At 37.3% G+C, this 25,814-nt stretch overlaps 1 protein-coding gene across 1 annotated transcript in view; it reads right to left on the bottom strand.

Moving 5' to 3' along the window:
* Positions 1-17,701, bottom strand: part of LOC131679017 (ankyrin repeat domain-containing protein 29) — a 583,762-nt gene extending 566,061 nt beyond the window's left edge. The window contains exon 1 of the mRNA XM_058959528.1: positions 17,448-17,701. The gene's annotated coding sequence lies outside the window, so the exon portion shown is untranslated. The remainder of the gene's footprint in view (positions 1-17,447) is intronic.
* Positions 17,702-25,814: the final 8,113 nt, after the last annotated feature.

Here is a 25,814-nt window from a genome sequence, read left to right as displayed (position 1 = left end):
ACATTCCTCCTAGGGCCATGATGGGATATCGAAGATTCTCCAACGTGATTGAACACCTTCCCTCGCCCCGCCTGCTTCTTGGAGACTTTAACTCTCACGGTACGGGGTGGGGCTGTCTATACGACGATAATCGATCTTCGACAATTCAAGACCTTTGTGACAACTTCAATATGACAATTCTGAACACAGGGGAAATGACACGGATTCCTAGACCACCTGCGCAAGCAAGTGCACTGGACATATCTTTATGCTCGACATCACTACGGTTAGATTGCAAGTGGAAGGTAATATCTGATCCCCACGGTAGTGACCACTTACCAATTGTAATTGCAATCACCACTGGTTCAAGACCATCGACACCAATCAATGTTCCCTATGACCTCACACGAAACATTGATTGGAAGAGCTACGCTGCTGAGATATCCAAAACTATCGATTCAACACAGGTACTTCCCCCGGAGGAAGAATATAAGTTTTTGTCCAACTCGATTCTCGATAGCGCGATTCAAACTCAGATGAAACGAGTACCCGACGTGAACACCCAAAAACGTTCTCCCAACCCGTGGTGGGACAAAGAGTGCTCAGACGTGTACGCGGAGAAAGCTGCCGCGTATAAAACCTTCCGGAACGACGGGTTAGTTGCTAGTTATCGAGTGTACGCGATATTAGAAAAGCGAATGAAAAATTTAATGAAAGCTAAGAAACGCAGTTACTTGCGCCGGTTTGTCGACGGGTTAACAAGAGAAACATCGATGAGCACTCTTTGGGGCCCAACGCATGCGAAACCGAAACAGTAATAACGAGAGCGTGGAATATTAACAATATTAACTGAAAGGGTAACATCGTCCCACATGACTGGAGACAGATGAGGGTCATCGCCATCCAAAAACCAGGAAAACCAGCCTCCAACCACAACTCGTATCGTCCGATTGCAATGCTGTCCTGTATCCGGAAGTTATTCGAAAAAATTATCTCGTTTCGCCTCGATAATTGGGTCGAAACAAATGGCTTACTGTCAGATACACAAAGGCAAAGGGACGAACGATTGCCTTGCGTTGCTCTCAACAGAAATTCAAATGGCATATGCTAACAAAGAGCAGATGGCATCAGTATTCTTGGATATTAAGGGGGCTTTCGATTCAGTTTCTATCAACATTCTTTATGAGAAGTTGCACCAGCATGGTCTTTCACCAATTTTAAAACCTGTTGTCTGAAAAACAAATGCATTTCTCGCATGGCGATTTATCGACATCACGATTTCGCTACATGGGCCTTCCCCAGGGCTCATGTTTAAGCCCTCTCCTCTACGATTTTTACGTGAATGACATTGACGAATGTCTTGTCAATTCCTGCACGCTAAGGCAGCTTGCAGATGACGGTGTGGTCTCTATTACAGGTCCTAAAGCCGTCGACTTGCGAGGACCACTGCAAGATACCTTGGACAATTTGTCTGCTTGGGCTCTCCAGCTGGGTATCGAGTTCTCCACGGAGAAAACTGAGCTAGTCGTATTTTCTAGAAAGCGTGAAGCAGCGCAACTACAGCTTCAATTAATGGATCAAACTATTGCTCAGGCTTCAACAATCAAATATCTCGGGGTATGGTTCGACTCTAAAGATACCTGGGGATGTCACATTAGGTATCTGAAACAGAAGTGCCAACAAAGGATAAACTTTTTCCGTACAATAACTGGAACATGGTGGGGTACCCACCCAGGAGACCTGATCAGGCTGTACCAAACAACGATATTATCAGTGTTGGAGTACGGATGTTTCTGCTTTCGCTCCGCTGCGAACATACACTTCATCAAACTGGAGCGAATCCAGTATCGTTGCTTGCATACACTCCACCCATCATTGAATCTCGAAGTACTGGCGGGCGTTCTTCCGCTGAAAGATCGATTCTGGGACCTCTCATGTCGATTGCTCATTCGATGCGATATTCTGAACCCATTGGTGATTGCAAATTGCGAAAGGCTTGTCGAGCTTAATTCTCAGACCCGATTCATGTCCTTGTACTTCGATTATATGGCTCAGAACATCAATTCATCTACGTATAACGTCAACCGGGCTCATCTCTTAGATACTTCTGATCCAACTGTATTTTTCGATACATCCATGAAGGAAGAGATTTGTGTAATTCCGGATCATATTCGCCCACAAGTGGTCCCAAATATTTTCTATAACAAATACCATCAAGTCGACTGCGCCAAAATGTTCTACACTGACGGATCAATCCTCGATGGGTCCACAGGCTTCGGTATCTTCAACGAAAATCTTGCTGCCTCATTCAAACTCAATGATCCTGCTTCAATTTACGTCGCAGAATTAGCTGCCATTCAGTATACTCTCGGGATCATTGACACCCTGCCCTCAGACCATTACTTCATCGTTTCGGATAGTCTCAGCTCCATTGAGGCCATCCGTGCGGCGAAGCCTGGAAAGCACTCACCGTATTTCCTGGGGAAAATACGGGAATATCTGAGTGCTTTATCTGAAAAATCTTACCAGATTACTTTGGTTTGGGTCCCGTCACATTGTTCTATTGCGGGCAACGAGAAGGCGGACTATTTAGCCAAGGTGGGCGCATTAGAAGGCGACACTTACGAAAGACCAATTTGTTTCAATGAATTTTTCAGTATCTCTCGTCAGAGGACGCTCGATAGTTGGCAAACCTCATGGAGCAATGGGCATCTGGGACGGTGGCTACATTCCATTATCCCGAAGGTATCAACGAATGCTTGGTTTAAGGGGTTGGATGTGAACCGGGACTTTATTCGTACGATGTCAAGGATCATGTCCAACCATTACTCGTTTGACGCGCATCTCCGTCGTATAGGGCTTGCTGAAAGTAATCATTGTGTTTGTGAGAACGGCTATCACGACATCGAGCATGTTGTTTGGCTGTGCGCAGAGTACTGTGTTGCCAGGTCCCAACTAATAGATTCCCTTCGGGCCCGAGGTAGATCACCCTATGTGCCAGTCCGGGACGTCCTGGCAAGCCGTGACCACCCCTATATTTTTCTTATCTATATCTTTTTGAAAACCATTGATGTTCAAGTTTAATACATTTTACCCTCTCTCATTCACAGTAGAATCTCACCAACCTATTCCTGTATCTACAATATGGCATTGCTTCACGAGTCTTCCGTGCATACCCTATTTGATAACCGTCTATCCAGAACATCATGACATACCGCACATGCAGATGATATAGAGTGCCAATAATTATCCGAAATATCGACCCTCCCCTCGCCCCTGCGATTACAGGCTGGAAACTACAACAAAGTGTGCATATCCGCCACAATGATCAATCAGCAAACGACGATGTCAATTACACTATATGTATCCCACTTCCTACCTTTTTCCTTTACTTACATAAGAGGGGAGCAAGCCGCCCCTAAATACGGCTTTCCCTTTCCCCACTACCATGTGACATGTAATTTAAAAAAAAATGAATTATCGGCCTCGTTAAGCTACAGCATTTGGGCCTAAATAAACGTATTTAGGATAAAACCTTCAAGGTTCATGATTTCGAAATTATGTGACCTTGACGTTTGAAAAACTTTTCGAACATTTACTCCGCTTTCAAAGTGCACATTCTTTGACTTATTGACATATTATAGAAAAAATAATCTATAGAGATTTGAAAGCTGTCCATAGAGATTCCTTTTATTTGTAGACTGGAATGACATCTGTGAGAGCACTTATGTTTCTGAACTTTCAATAATTTATCAAACTTACATTAAATTTTAGCATCCCCCCATCCGAATTTCTCAAACTATGGTTTAGTAATTCTGGTTGAACCAAAAATGTTTTAAGCTATTTTGTTAGAAGATATTTTTGGCCAACGCATTTATTGTCCCCAGTTATGGTTCATACAATTCTTATAACTAGAAGGTTAATGTCAATGTTTGCCGCGGAAAACAGCTTGCCTGAATCGTCTTCACTGGTGCTTGCCGTGTACGTTCATGGAGTTATTCAATAGCTCTGTTATCGTTTACATGAAGAAAATTGTTTCCGGTCGTTCAAAATTTAAATGCATATAGCTTTAGTACTGATTTACGGATGTTTTTTTTATCGAAAATTTCTTATCCTAATGGCCACCAGAAGTGATGGGAAACCGATGGGAAAAATTCCATCTTCCCGGGTTTTTATTTGTGGGTTTTAACCGGGTTTTTTCTCCCAAATCATTTTAACCCGGACGAAATATGGGTTTTTTCGTTTTAATGTTTTTTAATCTTTCGGCAGTCGCGCTAGTGCACTGAGTACACACTGCTCTGAAAATCTAGCGAAATCGTCTTAGAGCACCAGCGGCTGCTCGTTCAGTGGGCCATTTGCGCGACTTCCGGGGGGTTGCAGAAAATAAAAAAAAGAATCTTGCATTTACATTTGAGAGACCGAAAATAAAAGTCGCAAGAATAAAACATACTTTGTAGAACCCACTCCAGATATCTTAGCATGTAAAAATCGAATATAAACATCAAGCGCAAAAATCGGACAGAGGTCCTTGAGCATGAGAATCGCTTAGACTATTCTCACCCAAAAAAGTCGGCAAGGATGAACATCCAGTATAATTCGCCCACGGGAAATTCCGTACAACGTTACATTCAAGATTAAAAGTTGTATAAATAAAAGTCCTTTGTAACAACCGGATATACTTTTTTACGGTTTTTATTCTGTAGAATATAATCGAAAAGCTCCTGTCCGATTTTTAAACTTGAAGTTTAAATCCAATTTTCACATTCTAATTCCATATTTCAACTAGTTTCATATAATACTGGGAACAATAGTCATTGTTACTCTAACTAGTGAAAATCAGAATAATCGTGTGATGCCCAAACTACTTTTAATGTTACTCATTGTAGGGGTTGCTATACTTTTAGCGAAATGAGGTAGGTATTCACACAAAATTTAGAAAATACCTATTTAGTTCGGTGAAAAGTAAAAGTGAGTAATATACAGAAAGCGAGTGGCCTTGACATTCGTCATTAGTATGAACCGTAATCAGAACTCTCACAAATCTCAATCCGAATTCTTTCGGCATCAACTACATCAGCAACAGTAGAAAAAATGTTTAGTACGTTTAGGTGGATTCACAGTAAGAAACGCAATCGACTTAGCCCAAAACGCGTTGAAAAGTTTTATCATTTTCATTTTGCAGCGTTTGGTGGGGCAATGGGAGCGCAAGTCAGTCCAAGGCCGATGATAGGAGAGGTAATGGCAGAATAGTCTATGCGAACCACCAAAACGCCATGGGAGAGGAACAGGGTGTGGGTTGGGGTAGGGTTAATGGATTGATGTATACTTGACGAATAATTGCGCTGCAGAATGCGATGAAAAGGTGCATTGAACAGTTGGCTGTTCAGAAATAGATACAATATGTTTCTCCATAAGGTTTGATAGCTATTTTATGTATTTTGTGATTATGTGATGCCAATTTATAAGTGTTAAAAAGCTCATTTTATCCCGTGGTTTTATTAAGTTTGTGAGACCGCAACCGTAGATGTGCGTGGAAGATCGCGAAAAACTCAAGCGCTTGTATGTTCACGTGTTTGTCGCGTATGTCAGAACGTATGTGATTTCGCGTGTTTATACTTGTTTATATTCGATTTTGTAACTGTGTATATAACTGGTCATATGCATATTCGCGTGTGTTTTTGAATGATCGCGCGGACCGTGAGTTTGTTGCTTAGTTTTTAGTGTACGGTTCAGGTATTAGAAGATAATAATTATCTACTGATTCCCTGTGCAACTTCAGCTAGTGCAGATCGAGTAGCAGCCAGGGGTGGTCGCACAAGCTCAAGCTCAAACTCAAAAACTTTTTTAAAGTAATATTGACATTTGAAGTTTTTAGTCCATTTATTTTTAAAACATTCCTACGGGCAACCTAATTGACGGATTTTAATTAACTAACCAGCAATGAAATTGTCGTGAGACACAGATTATTCGTGATTTTTTCCGATCGGAAAAGTTACTATTTCGTATCTTTTTCTATGCCTCTTTTTTGTTCGAAAAATACCATTTTAAGTACCTACCAACCAACATGTCTGTTACAAGTCGCATTATCAAAGAATGGAAGCGCGAAAAGCATGCAAGGTAAACCTTTATTCAGCCTATAACATTGTATTCAATGCGATGACATAGACATATTGATACATCAATCTGTTACAATTAATGCAGGTTATAATTTATGGAAGATAGTTTTTTTGAAATTTATAGAAAATATACAAAAACATCATGGAAAACCGAAGAATTTTGCAATGGATTTCAAAAATCTTTCTTCTATAAAATTGCCTGCAAATTGCTAGAGTGTTGGAGTAAACAATCGTGTTGCTTCGTGAGAGCAGACGTTTTTCCATGCACTCTTTCTTGATTTACGGACTCGGTTGCTATGAAACCGCTTTTCAAACCACAGGTACAGAAAGCCTGCTAAACCAGATATTTCTGTGTGTACTTCGACAGCTCCGGTTGCCATTACGCTGGTGATTTGGCCACTTTTATGCAATTGTCTAATTCACAAAAAGGCATCTTTCTGCACACAGGCTAAAATATTTTGAAATGCGAGGTGGGTTCGGCCTAACTTATTTTGGTATACGGGGTGGATGAAGAACATGCAGGTGCGAGGTTGGTCTGAGAAGGAGATGAGAGAGTTGAGGGGAGGGGGTTAGGAGAAAGAGGGTGAGAGGTGGATGTGGGGTGCAATAGCCAACTTAATATTATACCTTCCAATTGAGACTTGGTTAGTGAAAATTGGTTCAGTTATCACCGAAATGGCTTTAGTTCTGGAATATGTCCGGAACACAGGACTTCCGGAATTGTCGTTAGTGGACCATACATTGTGGGCCGTCGTGTTGGGTCGGTAAAGACCAGAATAAATAGAATGTTCCTGAGCGTTTTTTTTTTTTCAAAAAAGACATATCTAAAATCGAAAGAGAAAGAAAAAACCAACTTAATCCACCTAGCAATGAGATGAGACATTTCTTACACGTGTCACTGTTGGATCATTCATTAATTTGCAGAATATAGAAAATCAATAAAACGAACAAAATAAAAAATAAAGCAAAAAATGCAAAAAAAAAATTTTTTCACATTCATAAAATGATTGTACTCATTTGTATAAATGTATAAATTTGTATAAATCAAATAAATAAAATACATAAATCAAACTGTATTAGCTCAATAAATGAAAAAATAGTCAATATTTAAAAATAGTTATAAAATTAATTGAATAAATTAAATTGACTCAAACTAACAAATTGAATGAAATAAACAAGTGGAATGACTGATCATGAAATTATTAAAATTAAAGAAATGAATCAAATGAATCAATTAAATCAAATGAAACAAATTAGTCAAATGTATAGAACGAATTTAATGAATCCAGTGAAAACAATGAATCAAATGAATGAAATGTATAAAATGAATAAAATTTTTGGAATGAATGAAAAGAATAAAACTAATAAAAGAGTAAATGAATTGAATAAAATGAATAAATAAAACAAACGAATCAAATAAACGAAACGAATAGGATTGATTAAATGAATAAAAAGAAGAAAATGAATTGATTAAAATGAAAAAGAAGGCGATGTTAAAAAGTTATAAATTAATTGAAAAAAATAAATTGTGTCGAATAAATATTTTGGATGAAATGAATAAATCTGAAAAATAGTCAAATTATTAAAATGAAGAAACTAAAAACTGGAAAAAAACAAAGAGAATGCATAGAAGGAAAACAATGAATAAAATAAGTTAAATGAATGATATGAATGAAATGTACAAAAAAACCGATTTAATCCACCTAGCAGTGAGATGAGACATTTCTTACACATATCACTGTTGGATCATTCATTAGTTTGCAGAACTCATGCGAAGTAGTAAATCAAAATTATAAAATACACGAATCAAATTATATTAGCTTAATTAATGAAAATTTAGACTATATTTAGAAATAAGTATAAAATTAATAGAATAAATTGACTCAAACTAACAAATTGAATGAAATAAATAAATGATAAGATAGAAGACACATTGTACTTGCATCCCCAATTAAGAGTGGGGATTTTGGGAGACATCTTTTTCCGGATCTAATTCGTTATTTTTCATGAAAGTTCATACCAATACAACGTATGTGCATTTTCAATAATATCATCACAAAAAGGTGTTCTTAGTTTTAACATGACATACTTGAGCATATGTTTCATTCAAAATTCAATAGAGATACGAAGAGTTGAAATATCGCACGTGGAATGTCTCTTTTGAAAATGGTCATCGTCAATCGTCCATATTACCCAATTAAGCCACATATTTTTCTGAGAGACCCATGAATTAAACCTTAATTATAGTGTATATACAAGCTTTGAATAGAACTGAATTAAATTTGAGTTGATGTAGTTTTCGATGGTCACCTGTCTACCCATAGTGCAACGTTTCGAAATACCTATTTCACCTTGTAGTTGTAATTTTCCCGTAAAGTAAATATTTTGAAAATTTTGTCAGGGCTAGAAATATTTCATTTGACCTGTCGGGTGTACTATTAAACTTGTTTCCGCGAATGTCTTCTACACTAAAATGCAAAGAAAATAATAGGGTAACAGCAGACAAAAAACATTTTTGTTTTCTCAAACCTTCACAATTACATCGCACACATGAAATTAGCTTGAATATTAATAAATAAACATCAAACCTGGCAACTCTGTTGACGGCGATCGTTGCTCTTTTCTAAGAGCTGCTATTCTTTGCCAATTAGTGTTGTATTTTTACTTCCTTAAAGATATTTTTATTGTAATTTGTGATTTAGTGTACCTGTAACCAGTGTAGATTGGAGGTTCGTGAATAAGTGCCGGAGGATCGATAGTTTTGACCGAAAATAATTTAGGGTTTCTCTGCCCAAATTATTATTCGTTAGTCCATCTTGTGCTATAGTTGTTGTGGTAGTATCCGCTTGTCTGTATATCGGTCAGCTGTGGTGTTGCTCGTTCCCCTGTATGCGACACTGCAATCGTTGCCCCGTGGGTCGAGCGTCGATTGGTGTACGCAATATCGGGAAAAGTGATCTAGTACATCTTTCAATGCACTGCCAGGCGTTGTGTATCGTTTTTCGGCAACGGCGCTCATAGTACACTACGTGTGCTGGAGGTGCTCGCTACGCGCAAGCTGTCTACATACAGTAAGAGTGATAGTTTGAGCTCTTTTGAGTGGCTGTGGTTGAACCTCAGAACGGTGCATCGCCGGTGGATAGCGGTTCTGTCTCTTTTCGGCAGCGGCACTTGTATCTGTGTAAAGGGGATTCTCGCTGGGCGCAAGCTGTCCACAAACAGTAAGTGTGGCATGGTGTGAACTTCTTTATAAGTGTTGTGGCTGTGCAGAGGCAGATTTGATTGATAGACCGATTGCTGTGTACCGTTTGCCGCATTAGCCTCTTGATCAGTAGATTCTGGGGGGTACTTTAGTTGTTTGGTTTACAGTCGGACACCCGGCACCCTACAGGACTGTTTAAGGGTAAGTGTTGTGCTCCATATATTCTATATCATCAGTGGACTGTGCTGAACACCGAGCTCTGGTGAATTGTTTGCGTTCCTACTGCATACTCTGGGTAATGGTTTCATTCAAGGTTTTTTCCCCATTTGGGTTTTTTTAACCTCATTGATGTGCTCTCTATTTATTTATTTATTTATTTTTGCTTTGTTTTATTTCGTAAATTGTTGATCTGTGTTTTACAGTGCCTGTGTCTAGCGTTCACGATTGGTATGGATTGGGAAAGTAAAATGACTTGTGGAGTTTGTCAGCAACTAGAATCCGACCAAAATGAGCTTTTGATATGTTTGTTTTGTTTTGCTGCTGTTCACTTGAAATGCCGAGGCATTACGGGTGTGGCAGCAAAACGAATTAAACAAAAAGCTTACTTTTGCTCGGTAAAATGTACAGATATCTATAAACGCATCATTGACATGCAAAATAATAAAAATTCTTTTTTATCATCAATTAGCAGCAAACTAAATGCGACTGTGGCCAGTGTTGTGTCTGCTCAAATGCAGCAAGTGACGGAGGAGGTCAAAATGCTAACTAATGCTATAGAGTCGTCTTAGAATTTTCTGTCTGAGAAGTTCGATACTATCGTGTCGGAGTTCAAAGATTTAAAATCTGAGAATGAACGTTTAACACATGAACTTAACGCTTTAAAATCTTCTCAATTGTCGCTTTCTACCACTTTCAATAAACTTGAAATGAATTTTGATAAAGAAAATAAGAAAACAATAGAAAATAATGTAATGATACTTGGTTTACCCTCACTGCCTAACGAAAATGTAACTGATCTCGTGCTGAAAACGTTTAAATGTACCGGTGTTAATTTGTCCTCTGATTCCCTTGTTTCGTCGACCAGATTGTACTCTAACAATAAAAATAATAATGCTATAATTCCGATTAGAGTTGTTTTCAAAAACACAAATTTGAAAGAATTGTTGCTTGACAAAAAGCAACAATTTGGCCCATTGTTAACTACGACGATGGATGAAGCACTAAATGTAAACGGAAATGCAATGAAAGTCGCGATCCGCGAAAAACTGTCAGCCTTGTCACTAGAATTGTTAAAAGAAATGCGTGAATCCCAAAAACTTCTTAATATTAAATTTGTATGGCCTAGTCGTGGAGGAATGATATTAGTAAAAAAGGATGAACATTCTAAAATTGAAAGAATTGGTAGCAAACATGACCTTGATCGAATCATAAATAATTACAAAAGTGTAAAATCTGCCTCTTCTTCACCACAACAATCTGCCCCTAAGCGAAAACGAAATTAAGAATGTAGTTAACAATCCAGCATAAAACTTGAATTCAAGCAAATCCAATGGCTAATACAATCAAAAAAATTTCTATCGACCATATTTACGATTTTAATGACAATTATATAAATAATGATAACCAGACACTAAAAATTTTGCAGTGGAACGTAAGAGGTATAAACAATCTCTCTAAATTTGATGAAATTTTGCAAACCCTTGACAGTTGTGAAACTTCCATAGATGTTATAGTGATTGGTGAGACATGGTTAAAAGACGACAATTGTGCTCTCTATGAAATACCACATTTCAAAGCATTTTTCGCGTGCAGGCAACACTCTAGCGGAGGTTTAGCTGTGTATGTCAATTAGACTATCAAACATAGAATTGTAAAAAACTATACCGCAGAAGGATTTCATCACATTCACATCGAACTGTTTATCAAAGGACAGTTTTATGATGTTCATGGAATTTACCGTCCTCCTAGCTTTGATTTCAATGATTTCTCAGCCTATTTAGAAAATTTTATGTGTTCAGTCCAATCGAAGCACTCGTGTGCTATTGTAGGTGATGTAAATGTTAATTAATTAATCAATTAATCTTGCTAATAACAATATTGTTAGAAGATATAAAATTCTCTTGGAATCTTATGACTTTATTTATACAAATGTTTTTCCTACCAGACTAATTAGGGGCCGTACACAAATGACGTAGCTTTTTTTCGGCGATTTTTGACCCCTCCCTCCCCCCACGTAGCATTTGGTCACAAAATTCTAACCTCCCCCTCGCAAATAACGTAGCATTTACCTACCCCCTCCCCCTCGTCCCATGCAAAGCGCCCGGGAGATGAAAAAAATTACATATGTTTTTCAATTATTTTAAATACATGTCCTTTCAAAATGTTTGACGACTTTTATCAACATTTTCATTATAACAGCAAATTGCGTGCAAAATAAGCCCATTTCATGACAAATATAGTGTTGATAGTTTTGTTTTGAATTTTATAAGTCAAAGGGAGCATGAAGAGAAGTTCTCTCAGTTCACAATCGTGCAGCCGCCAATGATTGTAAGAAGCATACGTTCATCTAAATTACTAAATTTTGTTTGGTTGAATCCGAAGTTAAAATTTAATTCAGCTTTCAAACTAAGTCTACTAATTAGCAACATTAGCTAACTAATATAGCAAGTTAAATCCGCATACAAAATCTTTTTGTATTTTCGCGAACTTGCAATTCCGCGAATCGTAAAATTTACCTCATGAAAAAACCGCATCAAAAGTAACTTGTTTGAATTTAAATTTATTTCTCTTGGGAATGGATGATCATTAAATTGTTGTCTCTAAACAATGGGTTTTAAACTTAATGCTACGTCGCACAACTTCTGACCCTACCCTCCCCCTCGTCACACAAATTTGGTATACCCTCCCTACCCCCCAAAATGCTACGTCATTTATGCATGGCCCCTTAGCGAAAACATACTTGATCATGTGCTATGCAAACTGCACGATGTAAATTGAGTGCGCAATGACACAATATTTAACAATCTGAGTGACCACTCTCAGATCTTAACAACTTTTAAAATTACAGCTGAAAGGGAACCAATGTTGCTTACCAAAAAATTGTTAACCATCGTCAACTTAACCACGAGTTTTCCAGCTTCGTTAATGGTATTGATGTCATTGTCAGGGTGGCCAGACCTACCGATTTATCGGTAATCCTACCGATTTTGGTCTTCCCTACCGATTCACAGACGACCAAGGCAAAACTACCGATATTTTGTTATTCCTACCGAAAACTACCGATTTTTATTGATTTTGAACACATCCTACTCAACATTCATTTTTTTGTTGGATTTGGTCTGAGATCTGTGTTGTCAGTATTTTACAGTTCTATGTCAATACTATGTTTTTGGGACAACAACCCGGCCTACCGATAACTACTGATAAACTTTTAGTGACCCTACCGATATTAAGGAATTCTATCTGGCCACCCTGGTCATTGTCGACGCGGAATCTACTATTCAATCTATCGCATCCACATACAACTCATTACTTCAACGTCATACGAAAACAATAACTAAAACAGTTAAAGTGAAAGGCACTCACTGTCCCTGGATGACTTTGGGTTTATGGACTCTAGTAAAAATAAAGAGCAATTACCTTCAACGTCTCAAAAGTAATCCCGCGGATCAACATCTAAAGTAAATGCTATTGCATGTATCCAAAAAGGTAGATGCCACAAAACGACGGGTAAAAAAATCTTTCTATGAGAACCTTCTTACTAACACACCACATTCAAAACTATGGAAAAACCTAAAAAGCACTTTTGGTTTAGCAAAGAAAAGCGACCAGATAAATCTAATTGTCGATGGTAAAAAAATCAACAATAATGCAGAAGTCTGTGAGACTTTTAATGTCTTCTTCTCTAGTATAGGGCAAAAACTGTCAAATGATATCCCCACCTTCTCAAACATGTGTCCTTTAAGTAATGTTCGTCGCGTCCGTGAGTCAATATTTTTGCGTCCTTCATCAACAAACGAAGTAATTATGCTGATACATAGCCTAGATAATAAGAAGAGTAGTGGCCCTGATAACATTCCTGTCAATATGTTAAAAGAAAATTCTTGCGCTTTGTCTAGAATCCTTTCTCAATGTTTCAACATAATTGTTCAATCTGGTTATTACCCTGACTGTCTCAAAGTGGCTAAAGTCATCCCTGTTTTTAAATCAGGGATTGTGATTGTAATAATTATCGTCCTATATCTACACTGTCCGTTTTCAACAAAAACCTCGAAAAACTATTTGTTGCTAGATTATTAGAATTTTTGAACAAACACAGCGTTTAGACAAGGCTCTAGCACCCAAACTGCTATAATTGAATTAGTTGATCTAATAATGAGCGAAGTGGATCGTAAAAACATTGTTGGTGCTCTATTTCTAGACCTTAAAAAAGCATTTGACACTTTGGACCACACAATACTGCTGGCCAAGCTTGAATGTTACGGTATCAGGGGCATTGCTCATTCTGTTATTCATAGTTACCTGACGAATAGAAAGCAATTTGTATCTGTGGATGGTGAACGTAGTAGCCTTGCTCCCATTGGAATCGGTGTCCCTCAAGGTAGTAATATAGGACCTTTGTTATTTCTGTTGTATATTAATGACCTAGGTAACTTGAGGCTTACTGGAACTCCTAGACTGTTTGCTGATGACACAGATCTGTTTTATCCCAACAATGATGTCAATACTATTATTAACTCGATCGATAACGATCTAAGTGTTCTCGACCAATATTTCAAAGCAAGTTTATTATCACTAAACCTTTCCAAAACTAAGTACATGATCTTCCGATCCATACGGAAAACTTTACCAACACATCATCATCCCAAACTTAGAGATTGTACAATTGAAAATGTGGACTGTTTGAAATATTTGGGTATACACTTAGATCCTACGTTATCCTGGACACACCATAAAAAATTTGTCGAAAAGCATGTGGCATCCTCTTGTGGTATTTTGTGGAGAGTTAAAGCGTTTGTTCCCCAGCGAGCTCTGTTGAACTACTACTTTGCATACATTCATTCACAACTTAACTACTTAGTATCGGTATGGGGGCGAGCAGCGAGCTCTCACCTTAAAAAGCTACAAACACTACAAAACAGATCCCTGAAAATTATATTTAATAAACCACTTTTATATTCGACTTTGTTGTTATACTCTGAAAGTGCCCACAATATTTTACCCATAGCCCACTTATGTGACAAACACTATGATTCATACACGACAATCTACATAACTCCATCGCGCAGCATAATATACATTTTACAACTTTAACACATTCTCGTTCAACACGTCGAAATAGTAACTTGCAACGCATTCGAGCAGCCACAAACCTTGGCCAAAAGCGCATTCTTTTTATTGGCCCTACCAAATTTAATGCACTTCCACTTGACATGCAGAGAATCGACAATCGTACCATCTTCAAGGCTAGATTGAAACAGTACTTTAAACATAGGCTTAACGAAATATTGAATTAATGATATTATTATGTAATTTAAGGTAAACATCCGTCAGCAGTATTTAACTTTAATTTAATTTATAATGCGGATCCCTTAACAGGAAATCTATTTTCACTGGGATTCCACCTTAGTTAATTATCTTAACCTAATTGCACATCAATAAATGTCTGTTTCAGCTCAGTTTGTTTTATTTGTTTTTGTTGCCATTGTTCATGGGCTGAGACAAGTTGCGTCCACTACCAAGGGGCTCTTGTATGAGTTCTTTGGTGTGGGGGAGTGTGGTGGGCAATTTAAAAAAAAAAAAGATTGGCAGAGGATCTTATCACACAACTTAGAAATGGATAGAGAAATAACAAGATATATGTGAGTCGTGACAGTTGCCATGAACACGAACGGAGAGATAGAGAGCGATAGTGAGATAGAGATGGGGGTGGGGCATGTGAGGAATGACAAATGATGGTTAATGCCGAGACCTTATTTTTATAGGTATATTATGCGATACATTGATTCCTTACATCCTTATAATAAATAATGTAAGTAGTAACTTTTGCGCCATAACCAATATAATCTAAATCTTGCAAAGAGCTAAATTTTTGGTACAGTTTTGGGATTCAAAAATACAGTTTCTTTTGGTGACGCCACGAGTATAATTGTATGAGAAGTCTTTTATCTTACTACTAGGTGAATTACTTGATGATCTGTATAGTTATATACCATCCAACATTTACTTCACGATTGCACGCAACGCCTAATCCATGGGATAAATACATGAACTCTAGAAAAATTTTCATCTTGAGCACATTATTTTGTTTTTGAAGTGAACTTACATATTGATTTTTGAGAAATAGTTCTGTTATTATATAGGTAATTCACAAAATGTCTTCAAAATCGAATTTCTTGAACCACGTAGATGTGTTTTAATACCCCGATATTCAAAATCGGTTTAGTTTTGCCCCTAAAACACCTGTAAAGCGATACTCTGTATGAAACGGTCTCCTTTTAATTGGTGAAAATTGGTAAGCGAGGAATAGAAAAACAAAATGTTTAATGCCCGTCGCTCGTGAGCGGATTTTGACAGTATATAGCTTGATAGAAAGGTGTTTTTACAAGGTTTCTAACTATGTGCATATTGTGGGACAATGTTGCTTTGTTCGAAAGTTATTTACTAAAAACCTGCAATGTTTTGACAAAATGACTTATATCTCAGAAAGTAAACAACATATCGAAAAACAAAATTAATAGTGTCAAATAGGCACGTTAGGCCTTTCATTTAAAACTAGTGTCATTAAGATCGGTTCAGCCATTGCTGAGATAATTATATGACATTTTGTACATACATACATACACACATACAGACATTGTCTCAATTTATCGAGCTGAGTCGATTGGTATATGAGACTCGGCCTTCCGGGCCTCGGAAAAAGTTTGAGCGAATCCTATACATTTCTTTTGTAAGAAATGTAAAAAAAGTCACTCATTGTAGATATGTTACCTCATTCGGTTCCCGGGAATCCGGGTTTCCGGAAGCAGGTTCCAGTGCTGGGATACTATTTGTGAACTTCAATGGAATACTAGCAATATAAGCATCAAAATTCTTGGAATTGTATCAGTAAGCTGTATCTCGTGGTTTTGGAACCATTTGGTGATTTGACCCCGGAACGGACATTCCGGAGCAGGTTCCCGTGAGGCCGTGAGTGGCCATTCCATTCAAATTCCATTTTTCAAATTGCCATAGGGTCCCGTAACAATAAATAACAGACTTCCGTGACAATTTGAAGAGTTTTGATACTCATATTGCTAGGACATTATTGAAATTTACAAATCATACCCTTGTACTGCAACATCACCCCCGGAAAATCCGGATTACCAAGCACCAGATCCATTCATCCGGTTCAGTTTAACAAATCAAAAAATGGACGAGTTCCTGAATCCAAAAAATCTAAAAGTGTCCAAATCGGATAAAGGAAGCCATAGTTATGAGCATTTCAATTTGTGGGTACCCGGGTACCCACGTTGGCTTGTTAAAGGTGTTTTTTGTTGGACACATAACAGTTAAGGTACCCTTTTTCGGACAAACCATACCGTGGACAGCGTAACAAGAACTAGGTACACATTCTGTTATTTAATGTACTGCATCATAACGTTGGAGCATGCTGTTGGACGAAATTCTCCAATTCACGCGGTTTTTACGATTGCTTCTCTATGGGTGAGTCGAGCACCCCCTCTGTGACCCGTCATACATCGGTATGTTGGATTCAGAATGATAATGAATATTATTGGCGAATAAAACTTTTCAGTGGAGACCCATTGTACTTTGTTTCTTTGGCTTTAAAAAATAAAAAATTAAATTTATCAGCTTGCCATGAGGAAAAATACTACTTATTTCGATAGGCTTTATATTAGAATCCCACAAAATTAGAAATTAAATGCACTCGAATATGCCATTTAGCATTAAATTAATTATAGGATTTCAATTGCTTACTTGCTATAAATAAAAAGGTCCAAACAAATTCATCGAACTCAAACAAGATTCACTTGTTTACATAATCCCACTTCACCTCACTTCCGATTCTAACACAAGTACACTTCTAGTCTATATTCAGGAGCAAAGCCAGATAGATATACTTGAAACACACTTAACATCATGCTCACCTTTATCTCTTCCGAAGTAGTCACTGGTCCTAAGCAGCGCAGCTATCAATTCCTTCCTATTCCCGTCAGCGAAATGATTAAACTTATTTATGCTAGTATAAACCTGCGTACACGCTTTTATTTACATTTCTTTCACTCGGTGCGATGTAACTATGGCAAGCTAGTGGTAATCCAGCAGCAGCTGATCGGTTATATGTAAGCAAAGAATCGCCTAAAGGTAGAGCAAAATGTCAACATAACACTCTTTCCACTCTTGTTGACACCCAGGTTGACACTGCATGCAAGTATGGCGCTTTCCACGAAGCGAGCGTTGCTGGAAACTCGTTGTGGTGAATAGCATTGGTTCGAACCGATGGTTGGAGTCCACAGTTGAAATGGAGTGAAAAGGGATCCGCTTCCCGGGAATATTTGACACATTTACAACACGCAAATCAAAAAAGATGAGCTTGAAAAAATCCGCTCTCGAGGCGTTATTTTTTTTGGCACTAATCGAGGGTCTACCTCAAAGGGAAGAAGAGCGTATCCGAATCAGTTTGACAAGACCATAGTTTGATGCTGGAAACGGTCTATCCCTGAAAACAAGCATTGGAAGGGCAGTCCTTCGGTAATAATAGAGCCTATCGTCTATGATATTCTGGTTGTAGTTAAAAATCGAAATATTGAACTTGCGCCTTTCGTTTTTTCCCTATTTGAAAAGTGGGCAACTAATGCACATCTTGCGTACATGTTAGAAAATAAACTTGCCCATCATCTACACCAGCTGCGCTATAGTTGCGCACGCTGAAAATAGAAGAAAAATCGAAAGGTGCAATTTCACTATTTCGATTTTCAACTGCTACCACAATACATGTAATTCTTATGTGTTCATATACAAGTGCACAACGTTTAAATCAAGACGATAACGCATTTTTGGAAAAGTCGCTTTACTTCACATCGCCACATTTAGATGCGCTTTGAAATATTATAATGTTATTAGTTACGTATTTCCGCTCTTAGTAATAATTTTTCTATTTGATAACAGGCAAATATATTTGCTTATTATGCATTTAGTCGAATAGAATGTTAGTGTTCGTTTCGATGGTTTCGTAGATCATCTCAAAAGCTGGCGATTGCATTTTTTACTTAGTATAACTTCGAAACAAGTTACTGTTATGCTTTTGAAAAGAAACTGTTACAACACAAAGAGATTTTTTCGTTCCGCACACACGGAAGGCTCGTCGCAACTAAAGACACAATTGGAAAAGCAGCATTCAAATATATTTAGCTCAATAATCAAAATATAAATCGAGACGTTACTGATAAGTAGGTGGCTGATAAGTGCATATGCAGACGGTTCGATAGCAAGAAAGCAATGACAGCCAGATCGTTTAATGGCAAAGATTTGTGAAGAATCTTTGTCGGCGTCAGGACCGGCGGATAGCGTGGGTAGTATGGGTAGTACTACCCACGCTATGTATCTCGGGCACTCATTTGAAAATTTCAATGCACGACAACTTCATTTGCACAATTACACTGCAAGTGATTTAATGTAACTGTAATGCAAGCGTGTGTATTGCGATAATGAGACAAATCCCTATTCTTTACCTTCACCTTATGCTTATTACCTGCTAAAAGTGTATCGCCGGCCCTGGTCGGCGTTGAAGTGAAAGTGTAACGATGATTGCTGCTTGCTATACAACAACGCTACTAAAAACGGATAAAATGCCACCCTCTAAGCAAGCAAAATTCAAAAGGCGTAGTATTTGATCTAATCATGCGTACGGCCTGCAGAGGTAAAATACATTTTTCATTGTTAGCGAGAAGGAAAGGGTAACCAAGGAAGCGTTAAAACACATTTTATGCGTAGGATGAAAGCTGCAAAAAATTTCGATTATATAATACACAAGTAATATTTGAAGTTTCATGGCACTTTTATAGTTTTATATCACTCTTAAAAATGACTCTTGACAGGTTACGGGATATTTGTTGCAGAATATTCAATGTAACTACAGACTAACAGACATAACACTCGAAAACAATGCTTCGCCCGCTTTAACGGACATTTCAAATATATTTGTAGTTGGGACTGTGGCCACATTTGCAATTATGGCACCACTGATATATGAACAAGCATATGGGGGATAGAGCACTAGTGAAACATTGTTCCCAAATCTGAGGGGTAACCCACCAGAAAGTGAGTGTTTGGGACCGTGAATAAAAGGTGGAGTTAGTGTTCTGGGAAATTTGTCGGATCGATGTTTTTTGAGGAAATTTCCTCATAGTGTTATGTCTGTTAGTCTGTGATGTAACTGCTACGAAAGCCTCTTCGCAGCATTCCCACCTATCATACAAATACATTGTTTATTTATATTCAAATTCCCACCTATCATACAAATACATTGTTTATTTATATTCAAATCATTATGTTGAATAAATTCAACGTTAAATTTAAGGAAAACGAAAAAAAATATTTTGTGTATGACAGTGTAATTTAACTAAAAAAAACATCACGCTTTTCAATTCGTTTTAGAACATAAAAATATTGTTAAGTTGCTGTCTGCTAGTACACCACTGTAACTGTGTATTTCTTTTGTGAACTTAGTGGAAATTATAGTCATTGGCATAAAAATCTTAACCCGTAAAATAGAAGTATTCAGCATTTTTGGAGAATAAATGAGAAATTCGCAGCTTTCATGAACTGGCAAATGTTTTCGGATTTCTCGTAAGAAATTTTTTTTTTACTTATTTAAGCAAAACAAAAATTTGGGCAGCGAATGGTTAAGTAACCCTTTGCTTACTTCAGACGGCGCCGGTAGTAGAGTGGTAAGCGTGAACGCCACTCGCCCCAGTTGGTCTGGGCCGAGGCCGTTGAGAGTTTTTCTGAGGTGAAAAAAATCTGTGGTCACGCCTTCCTTCGAAAGGGAAGCCATTGGTCCCCGGTCCATGAGTTGATGGGTCGATATCTAGTCCAGATAGTGGGAGTCATCTCTCTGGCGTCGGTGTTTGGCCTCGTAGCGGGAATAGACCGACGTAAAATAACTATATCATGAAGGATGTAAAAGTGCTTAATTTAAAAGACGCTAATTTTTAAGGTTGGACAGAGAAAGGGTAAAATTCGCAAACGAAAAAAGCAGTTTTTTCCACACCGTATGTCAGATCTTCATAAAAATCAATCAGCAGTACTGTAACAACATTCTACATACGCTGATTGATTTTTATGAAGATCTGACATACGGTGTGGAAAAGAACTGCTTTTTTCGTTTGCGAATTTTGCGCATTCTCTGTCCAACCTTAACGGTTTCTTAATGACGTTTCTCTTGTTGCCTAATTCATAAAGGGTGTACGGAATTAAATTGCATCACTTTTACCATTTCCATTCAATTCTATTCCACTGGGTATTTTCTATTGCCATTTTGGGTGAAATTAACTAACTATTGTTTACATTGTAGAAGTATAGAAGCAATTGTGCAACAGTTACGAAAATTGAGGGGGAATAACATCAGCGACGTAAACAAATTATGCGAATACACCTAAAAATCCGATTCTCTCTCACCGTGCCATTAACAAGAAGCTGGAACGTGCCCAATCAACAATAAGTCGTATTTTGAAACAGTACACCGAAATTTGGAATTCGACAGGAAGGAAAAAGGTGGTCAAAATGGATATCCGAATAGTGAGGATCAGAAGCGAGTTGTTGAAGCTTTCAAGAGGAATCCCAATAGTTTAGCGATAGAGGTGGTAAAAAATTGGACATAAGCAAACTTGTGTGCTACACACGTACAAAAACCAAAAGGCACCAAATCGTGATAAATAGTGGAATGTAGTGCGCAAAATTTCTACACTCAGATGTTGACGAAACCGCATTGTATCGTCATGGATGACGAGGCATATGCGAAACGAAAATTTTCGACAGTTTCCTGAGTTCCTTTTTTTCATTGCTCGTCATAAGTTCCACGTTTCTGGATAAATTAGAAAGGAGATGATGCTTAAGTTTGCCAAAAAATACATGATTTGGCAGGCAATTATCGCGTATGGAAAACAGAGCCACAATCTGAACAACGTTCTTGAAAGTATACCTTCAAAAGCATCTATTTCCACTTCTGTGGTCTCTTAAAGACCACACGCTTTATTGACCAAATATTGCTTTGTGCTATTGCTCGAAAGGTGCTCTGTAACAGTACAAGACTATGGAGTTCAATTTCGTGCCAAAGGATCTCAATCCCATGAACGCACCGGGATTACGCCAATTAAGAAACACTGGGCTATCATGAAACAGGCACCCCAAATCCCATGGAAGTGAAATTGGAAGCGGAAATGAGGGATAAACGGATTTCTACACGAAAATTGTTGTTTCGTATTCACTCGTGTTGGCTGTTCTGTTTGTTTTCTTCTCTTTATCAATGTTGATTTCTACTCGAAGTCTATATTATCTCTACATTTATCCTGTCGAATAATCGAACAAATTAAACACCTCCTATCCTACTTTTTTAAAATCACCATTCCGCACGGTCAATCGTTTTCCACCAAATATTTCTATAATTTGATTCGTGACAATCTAATAAATCGACTGATTTTCTTAATTTAGAGTTTAATCAATGATTTATATTGTTAAACCGGCGGCAAAGCTGTACACAGTTTTTCCTACGCATACTACCAAGCGTTCAATTCTCACACATGCTCAAAGAAAGTAACATCCCTAATGAAAAAAATATATAAAAATATGCAACTCCATATAGTGAAACGATTCCAAATATGGTTTGGATGATACCCTGAACAGGTCGTTAGGCTCTTAAAACATACGATGTTTATTATAGGGTTGAGCCTTAATTCTATTGTGCATTTCTAGTCGGAAGCGAATGCTAACATGAGTAGATGATGATTTGAAATTTATTTGTATGCTACACTGATAAAAATATAACAGTAACATCCATTATTTTTACACAAATATTTTCGCAATTAGCGGACGCAGATGCATACTAGGTTCTCGCACGTGGATCTAATGAGCAAAATATCAATACATACTATTTTTGCATTGACATTTTATAACATCGGCACATAAACATGATTTTTTAGCGAAATGTGTTTGAATGATGTTTTACGCTTGACGAATATACACTGAAACGGAGATCATGGTATTAACTACTATATTAGGGGTTTAAATTAAAAAGGGTATACCAGTGAATTTTGATAGATAATGTACCATGCTTAACTTGAATATGATTCCAATCATTTGTACCATAAGCATTCCGACGTAAGGATATGGTGTTTATTACTACTTCATGGTAATATATTGATCATTTTTACTATATAACTTTAATAACATTCCGTGGTTAGAATTACTATGTAAATGGTTGTTTAAAAAAATTCTAGCTAGTTATAGTTAGTTATAGTTGATGTCCCGGGAAGCAAGCACAGAGGCTCAGGTTTGCTGACGAGAAAGCGAAAACGAACTCTTGACTTTTGGCTCGGGAGCCACTCGGGACATGTCAGTTTCTTTGATCGTTCACATGTGTCTTGTGAACTGTTTGGATTTTTTTGGTGTCTAACTAGTGCTAATTTGGGTACTAGTTTAGATACATCGTCTAACTAGACAACCAGATGGTGCTAGTTACTGACGAGATGAATTCGAAGCACAAAAATAAAACTTAATTTTAAATTATCTGTTATTAATTGTTTCATCAAATCTTACATATGTTAATGGTTAAATTTCCTTCATTTATTATTAGTTCTTACCTACAATCACAGAGAACAAACATATAAGCTGGAACAAACTTTACCGAAAAACCTGTGTCAACATTTAAATGAAAATACGTTGAAAATCACCATCGCGTACAGGTTCGCATGCGTGAGTCACAATTGTATCCAAGTTTGCACACAAGTCCCGTATAGCGATTGCTGACCGATCGACGCACCGGACAGTGGCAAGTTGCTACTTGTTGTTGTCATTTCAAAGCAACAGTTTTATTTCTTACACACGTTGAAAACTTTACTTGTATGTCAGTTCTCAGTGCTACAATGTTCACATCGGTTTTAAAACCATAGCATTTCTTGTAGAATACAAGTAGAAAACAAATTAGCAGGTCATCCTCCATACAAAATTTCTGGTTGCCGATTATTCCAGTTTCTAGATAATTTGGAATGTTTTTCTGGGTTTTCATTGTTATCTAGGGAATGGAAAATTTATTAAGAAAATTGAGGAATTTGGGCTAGTTTATGAACTCTGACATCGTTTTACTTACCAATGAGATATTACGCATCAGTACCGCATTCCACAATCATTTATCTTTATTCCACTTCATTTTCACAACGAAAAGAAAGCGGCATAACATGCATGAATGCGACGTAAGATTTTTTTTCACAATATGGTGGATGCAAATTTTGCAAATACACTATCAGCACTTAAACATTACCACGATAATAATAATTTCAAAAGGGAACCGTGTTCAGTCTAAAAACATTAGTAATTCCTCTTATTCTTACCATGTTAGCAGTAAAACCACAGAGAACAGACATATAAGCTGGAACAAACTTTCCCGAAAAACCTGTATAAACATTTAAATGAAAATACATTGAAAATCACCATCGCGTACAGGTTTTGCATGCAAGAGTTACCATTGTATCCAAGTTTGCACATAAGTCCCGTATAGCGATTGCTGGCCGATCGAAGCGCCGCCAAGTGGCAAGTTGCTACTTGCTGTTGTCATTTCAAAGTGACAGTTTTATTTCTTACACAAGTTGAAAACTTTACTTGTATGTCAGTTCTCAGTGGTAAAACTGATTGGAATCGAAACAGTTGTGTTAAATCTACAATGAAGATACAATAAAATTAAAAATATTCGTACTTATTTCAACTATGGAATCAAGGTTGAATCAAATATGCAAAATTGTAAAAACTACCATGAGTGTTTCTTCGAATCATCTGGTTATTTGAACCACTATCTAGTAGTTTCATAATAATGTATAGTACATTTTACTATGTATTGAAAGTGTGCTTTCTACCATGACTTTGTAGTTAGCACTACCATGTCTTTTTTCAGTGTACCGTTTTGCACATATCACGCGTGTTTTTTGAAAAGGGCTAATAAGCATACTGTCAAAATTCACTTTGAGAGGAAATTCTGGCCAAACCATCAATCGCCGATTATTAGTGACAGCAGTAAACGAAGGAGAAAACTTTTCTCTTTTATAAAATGCCAATGTCCACTCTTGGCAAGTTACGGTTTGTCCGGAATTTTCTCTCAAAGTGAAATTTGACAGTATGCTTATTGGCCGTTTACAAAAAAACACGCGAGATATAATTGTTAATTGCGGGAAACAAATGGATTCGGCAGTCAGATTATTTTGAGTGTAGTGTTATAACATGTTCACACTATTGGCGATTTGCGGCAAAGCCAAAATTAGTCATGCGACACCTATGATTCAGCTCATGAACTGGCAAAGTGATACAGTTTGCTTTTTTCACCCGTAAGTGAGTCGTAGCTTTCAACAAAATCTTCATTATCTTCTCGGAAAAAGCTTACCACTGCCAAAATATGAATGAAACGAGTAAGAAATTTAGTTTTATTTGCAATTATTCTGAAATTACAGCCATTTGCAACTATTTCACTCATACATTTCTTCGAAATGTAATCGGGGTATTATTGTGGTTATAAAAAATCGTTCCATAAATAAAGTTCCAACTCGAAACCGAGACCCAATCAGTACCAATGTCAAACTCCTTCATATTTTGAACTACGTAGGAGATTCAGTGAAGACTATCGGAGAGAAGGATCGGCTGTGCATGATACAAAGCTGACACTTTCCTATTAGCCGGATATATTCTTTCCTCGCCTGATCTGGAGAGTTTCATGAATTTACACCATCTCATGAAGGTTCAGCTTAACCTAGGACGAACGGGAAATGCTGTTGCGGCGGCTCAACAAATTACATTTCGAAACAGCGCGCGTATAGCTCTACGAATAATATTAGAAACCACTATGTTTTACACTCTTTTCGCAAGATGTTTACTCATCATCTTATAAAATGATGGTTTTCCTTCATTTTCATAAACAATTATCAACAAATTGATCGGTAATTTGGTGTTTAAAAATCATTTTTTACCAATGTTTACAGAAAATATATGCACTATGACAGAACAGAATCAACCCGGATAGAATTTTACAATAGCATTCACCCTACAAACAATCATAAAATAATAAATATTAAAGTTATTACTGTTTCAACATTGTTCGATGCCAAGTTCTCACAGTAGATTTACAATAAAATTTCATGTAACAATAAATTTCACTGTTCAGCAAAAAACTGATACAGTGCATTCACATTAAATTTTACTGTTTTCGAGAAAAAAATGTATGGAGTAAAACTGATTTTTTTAATGTTAAGATACAT

This window comes from Topomyia yanbarensis, chromosome 2 (genome assembly GCF_030247195.1).
Source record: "Topomyia yanbarensis strain Yona2022 chromosome 2, ASM3024719v1, whole genome shotgun sequence".
In the NCBI taxonomy this organism is placed as follows: domain Eukaryota; kingdom Metazoa; phylum Arthropoda; class Insecta; order Diptera; family Culicidae; genus Topomyia; species Topomyia yanbarensis.
Note: the sequence above shows the minus strand (reverse complement) of the source record. Positions and strands in the feature narration are given on the sequence as shown.